This window comes from Galeopterus variegatus, unplaced genomic scaffold (genome assembly GCF_000696425.1).
Source record: "Galeopterus variegatus unplaced genomic scaffold, G_variegatus-3.0.2 Scaffold4084, whole genome shotgun sequence".
In the NCBI taxonomy this organism is placed as follows: Eukaryota; Metazoa; Chordata; class Mammalia; order Dermoptera; family Cynocephalidae; genus Galeopterus; species Galeopterus variegatus.
In genome coordinates this window covers 187,056-193,081 of record NW_007730195.1, presented here as the reverse complement: position 1 = coordinate 193,081, position 6,026 = coordinate 187,056, and the positions used below count along the sequence as shown (strand labels likewise).

Sequence of the window (6,026 nt, the reverse complement as noted above, 5' to 3'; positions counted from 1 at the left end):
CGGCACACACAAAGAGTGGGGAAAGTGCCTGCCTGACACCAGTAATGCTAGGAACCTTCTAGCTCACAGGCTGCAGGGCAAAATATACACAAAGGTCTTGATTCAGTGGTGGGAGTTAACACTGTTCTGTTCCTAACAAATCTTAAAAGCAAGACCAAAAAAGATCAAATCGTCTCCAAATAACTTAACTACATCCCAGAACAAAACCCATGAGTATCTATAGAAATACAAAAATATTCAGCACCCAACAAGGTAAAATTCACAATGTCTGGCAGCCAATCAAGGATTTCCAGGCCTACAAAAAAACAATAAAATATGACCCATAATGAGGAGAAAAATCAAACAAACCCAACCTGGAACCGGAACAGATATTAAAATTAGCAGACAAGGACATTAAACAGTTTTTATAAATGTATTCCAGGTGTCAAAAAAGTCACGGCACAGAGAGAGAATAAAACAGAGTGAAATGGAACTTTTAGAGATTAAAACCATAATATCTGTGTTGAACAATATCGTGGAAGGGAATTACAGCAGATTAGACACTGCAGAAGGAAACAGTGAATCTGAACACATAACAATCAATGTATTCAAAAGAAAACAGAGAGAGAAAAAAAGAAGTTTCAAAAAAATAAAAAGAGTATCACAGACCTTTGGAGAAGTTCAGGAGTCTAGTGGAGATGTAATTATAGTGTCCAAAAACGTGCGGTTGGGTAGAATAAATAATTTTCCCAAATCTGATGAGAACAATAAACCCATAGACCCAAGAAGCTCAATAGACTCCAAGCACAAGAAACATGAAAACTACACCAAAACACATCATAACCAAGTTTTCCAAAAGCAGTTTTAAAGAGGACATATCAAAAGTAGCTAGAGAAAAAAAATGTTATATTCAGAGGAACAGATCAGTATGACAGCAGGTTTCTCCTCTGAAACAGTATAATCAGGAATCCGCTGGAACAACATCTTTAAAGTACTGAAAGAGAAAAAAAAATTCTCAACCTAGAATATTCAGACAAAATATTTTTCAAAACTGGAGGACAAGCAAACTCTTTTTCACACATAAAAAACAAAAAGAATTCATCGACAACAGACCCACATTACAAGAAATCTTAAAGGATGTCCTCCAGGCATAAGAAAAACGATGCCAGAGGGAAATAATCATCAGCAATGATAATTACAACTACAAATATATAAAATATTTATCTTCCTACTTAAATATCTTAAAATATACTGTTTAAAGCTATAATAACAATGTATTATGGGATTTATAATGTTTGTAAAAGGAAAATGTATGATAATATGTTTTCTAGAATAAAGTAGCTAATAACAGTGACAACACTTTTGAAACAGTACGCGAGGAAAAGGAAGCGGATGTATAGCACAAGAAATTGGACAGTGGTGTAAACGCCATCCAGATAAGAACAAGATGAAGCCCACTGCATGCCCCTCGATAACCACAAGGCCTATTTTACCGCCAGTGGTATAAAGCTTGGTTTTAGAAAAATGGGATTATTTATGTAGGTTCTTTTGGGGGGTGGGGAATAGATCTGGCTCCTTTTGTTCAAACTTATATCTACATGAAATAATCATCCGCGTCACATTACGTAATTATAGATTATTTATTTTTGTTGCTGAGTAGTAATCAACTGGATGAATTTACTACATTTTATTGATCCATTCTATTGCTGGTGGAATTTGTTCTTAAAATAATGCTATTATGAATATTTTTAAACATGCATTCTGATGAACATAAGCACCATTTTTATCTTTATTAAAAACATTTAATAATTTTAAGATTATTCAGGAGATCTATTGGTGATGACTCTCCATAAAAATCCTAGATGCCAGTATAATCAAGATATTCAGTAAATCATTTCCAAACCAGCGGTTAACATCTGACCTATGAGGGATCTTCAAAAGGTTCACAGAAAGATTCATATTATCTTTTAATTCCATTTTTACATGAACTTTTTGAATTACCATCATATACTATTAAAGATGAGTATTATATGAACAAAGAACCTTAATATACATCAGATTCTTAACAGGTTATGAAGTATAAATAGAGCATATCAAAGGACAATGAAAACATTTCTGCTGAGTAACTAAATCGCACGTAAATGTGTATGTTTCCACAATACATATTTTAAATGTTTCTTATTTTGTCTCCAAATAAATGAATCTGAATGAAAGTGGGGTTAGAAGAGCCAATTAAATCATACCAAACAAAAGCCCCCAAGTTGAAAGTAAACCTTATACAAATAACTCCTCAATTGTGAATTTGTATATTTTCTCTAATACGAATGTCATCGTAATAAAACTTTTAACATTATTAACCACAAGTCCTGACAATGGTTTTTCTTCTTCATATTTCTTTTTCTTTTTTTCTCCTTTTATACAACTTGAATTGTCTAAGCCTTTTAACTACTTATGTTACATTTAATGTTCCTTGTCTATACCTTCAAGTCAGTATTTATTATTGCCAACATACAAAAAATTTACAAAGACTCACCTGTTTGTTTTTGGCTAGAAGATGTACATGCCCTTCTTATGTCCTTTCATTAGGCCAGTACCTTAACAGCCACAGAAAAAACAGAAAGCCCCATTTTAACCTCTCGTTTTCCAGAATCAGAATAAATGAGTGACTTGAAAGATATATGATTCTAACAGCCAGGCAACGCATGAGGACCAGGATTCTCTGCAGCCTATAAGATCCCCAAGTTCACATGATTAGAGTCAAAAGTAAACGGCAAATAGCAGGAGAAAGGGGATCACAGTTTGCATGACATTAAAGCAGACCTGGGTGCTGGGATCTTGGGATCCTTTGTCACAGAGCTGTATGTTCTTGAGATGTTTACACAGGGAACCAATTAACAGCAGAAAACATATCAGGGATATAGTAAAGTTCATTAAATTTGTTAGAGTGAATACAGTCCTATTGGAAAGGTGCAAAGTGTTGCTCAATTTGATCTTACAAGTCATGTTTCCTTCACATTTATTTATCAGCATACTGTTTTTTATGTTTACTACTAAAAGATTTTCAACAAACCAAAAACAAAACAAATAAAACAAAAAACAAACAAACAAAAAAAACAGGAAACCAAAAGCCGAACCAAAACAAAGGAAAATAAAGTTGCCAACAGTATGAACAAAACTACACTTTTAACTCTTCATTTTAGGTGAAGAAAAATGAGGTTGGAAAAACTGTTTATCTTGAGCAAATAAACTATGCTGAGGCTACTAGCAGGGCAGATGTTAGTACAATTACTAGTATCATTAGTATAACACTACCCAAGCAATATGACCAATAATTCTAACATCTACACTATATAAAGCTGGGTTGAAAACAGTTGAATATCAATGTAGTAATATTATTCAGATAAATCCAATTCTGGAGACCACCACAGAGGTGAGAATTCAATCAGCTGAGGATCTTTTGTCTCTTGTCCATGTCTCAATGAGTTTGCCAGTGCCATGAAGCGATTGACAAAATTCTTAAAAACAAATTCTGCAATTACTGCAGTGGAATCGACGCATGGTAGCAAACCTGCCATTCCCAGGGGAAAAACCAAGTCTAATATCACTGGTTGTGATTCCTTAATATCCTGATCTAAAGTCTTACCAGCACCTGGTTTCTTTCTTTTTTTTTTTTTTTTTTTTGCCGAGTGTTTACACCTGGTTTCTGAACGTACATTACTGTTCTGTTTTCTTTTAAATTCTATGACCAACGTCAACCAGGAAACTGCCAAGGTATATACTAATGAATTTGAGTGGTCATTATAGAAAACATAGTTATTCCCAAAACAGTTCAAGATGACTTCTATTCATACACTTTATTTATGTCCTTGCATAGGCTGGACTCTTTCGTACCTGATGTTGAATTAAAAGCTGAATTTCATTTGCTAGCATGCAAATAAAGACATGTTCTCTTTCATTGTTTTTGTAGTTTTTGCCCTGTCTAATCTGTACATAATTTGTGTTCATCAAGTTTAGATGCCAACTAGTAAAATTTTAAAACCTAACACATAAAACATGCAGGAAATGACTAAATTGGTAAATGGACCTTAGTCATCTAGTGACGGCCTTAAGTTCATTGCCACTGAAGATTTATTTTAAGATTAGATCCATGTAGAAAGACTTAAAAAAAAACTTTACAACAGGTTTTCAAAGTTTTCCTGTCTAAAGCTTCCCACTTTCCCTAGGAATCCACAAGAAGGCTAACACTTCCTAAAATTTGGTGCTGATAACTAGTACTTTTATAGATTTATTGTTTACAAGTTCATAAACACACGCACAGACACATCCTCCCATCACCACCACCACCAAACCACCACCACCCATACATTTCATTTGGTTTCCAGAGAAATTCTAACAATCTGTAAGACATGAATTCTTGTCCTGAAATTTTTGAAATGAAAAATGAGTCTCACGGAACTCCCATAGATTTAAATCCCTTTTTTTCAGATTCATACTTTTTAGCCCATTATTAATAGTTATCAAGGATATCTGTCATGCTTAGATCTCTTACAAAGATTTCCCTAATGAGTCTAATGTTTAACTATTAACTATTTAATTAAAATATTCAGAAATTGTATAGATATTCCTAAAACTCCATTGTGATTTTGATTGGAAGTGTATTAGACAGTAATTTGGACACAACTGTTATCCTGAGAAGTTAATTCTATCTATTCATGGCATACATCCACAGTAAAATATGATGTATGAGACACCTCCAGGCAGCTTCTAGTTTTTGTTGCTACTGTGAAAAAGTTCAGTTTTAAATGTCATGTTCTAATTAATTATTATTGGTGAATAGTTATACATTAATATCACATTTGGAAATTTTGCTAAACTTATTGTATTTGATAAAATTAGTATTTCTCTCTGGATAACGAATAGGTAAATATGTCATCTGCAAGAAAATGCTTTGTCATTTTCACTCAAATTCTCATGATGTTTTTCTTCATCTTTTTTCATTGCATTGTCATTTTCTCAATCCTGTCATAAGTGTAAAAGATTCTACCTTTTATAACATAATAATTTCATAAGCATAATGTTCCTGGGTTTGCTTAAAGTATACCTTTCACTGTGTTGTTATAATTTTCTTTCACATATACGGGTTCAGTGAAAAATTTGGTCAAATAATATTTCAACATCTATTAATAGAGTCCTATCAGGAGACAGATCCCACAGAAATTTGATCATGAAAAGCTTAACATAAAGAATTATTAAGTATAACAGGAGATTGGAGTAATAAAAGGTTGATCAGAAAGGAGTAAAGATGACTCAACACAATATAGAAATAGCACAGAGTAGGAACAGCCATTATCCCTAAGGCTTAGAAATGTCATGCAATGAAGAGCCTACACACACACACACACACACACCCATCCAGCTAAGAGCAAGATCATGTTGAAGACAACACAACCATGGCTCACCAAGCTGAGCCACAAGAAACTACTGGAAATCCACTCTAGACGTTGCCAGAAATCCACCTGCTGGGCACTGGAAAAGCTGTTCACCAAGAGATGTCTTGCCAGAGGTGCTCTGCTGTAACATGACTTGAGAGGCAAGCCGGGATAAGCTGCTCACTGTTGGATGCTGAGGACCACCACGCGCTTCAGAAGCCTGGCACTATTGGATGCCGAGGACCACCACGCACTTCAGAAGCCTGGCACTGGAAAACATGCTAATGCTACCAAGCTAAGCACTAAAAAATTGTCCAATATCTGATTTTTAAAAAATTTTTTGGTGAAAATGTATGTATATATACCTAAATTGTTTGTCTTACCATGTATGAGGAATCTTCAAAAATTTCATGGGAAATTGCATGTTATGAAAAAATTATTCATTGTTTCCAAATTTTTTGCACAAAAATAAATTCATACTAATTCATTAAAACATGTCAACAGAATGTAGTTTGAGGCACTAAGAAGGATAAAACATCAGTTTGAAAAACATTCCCGATCAGAGCAACATGAGTTCTGCTAAAATTGAAGCAAGAAAATTCATCAAATTGATGGTAA

At 33.9% G+C, this 6,026-nt stretch overlaps 1 pseudogene; it reads right to left on the bottom strand.

The window, feature by feature from the left end:
• Window positions 1-2,722: 2,722 nt before the first annotated feature.
• LOC103602289 overlaps window positions 2,723-6,026 on the bottom strand; it is a 5,402-nt pseudogene continuing 2,098 nt past the window's right edge.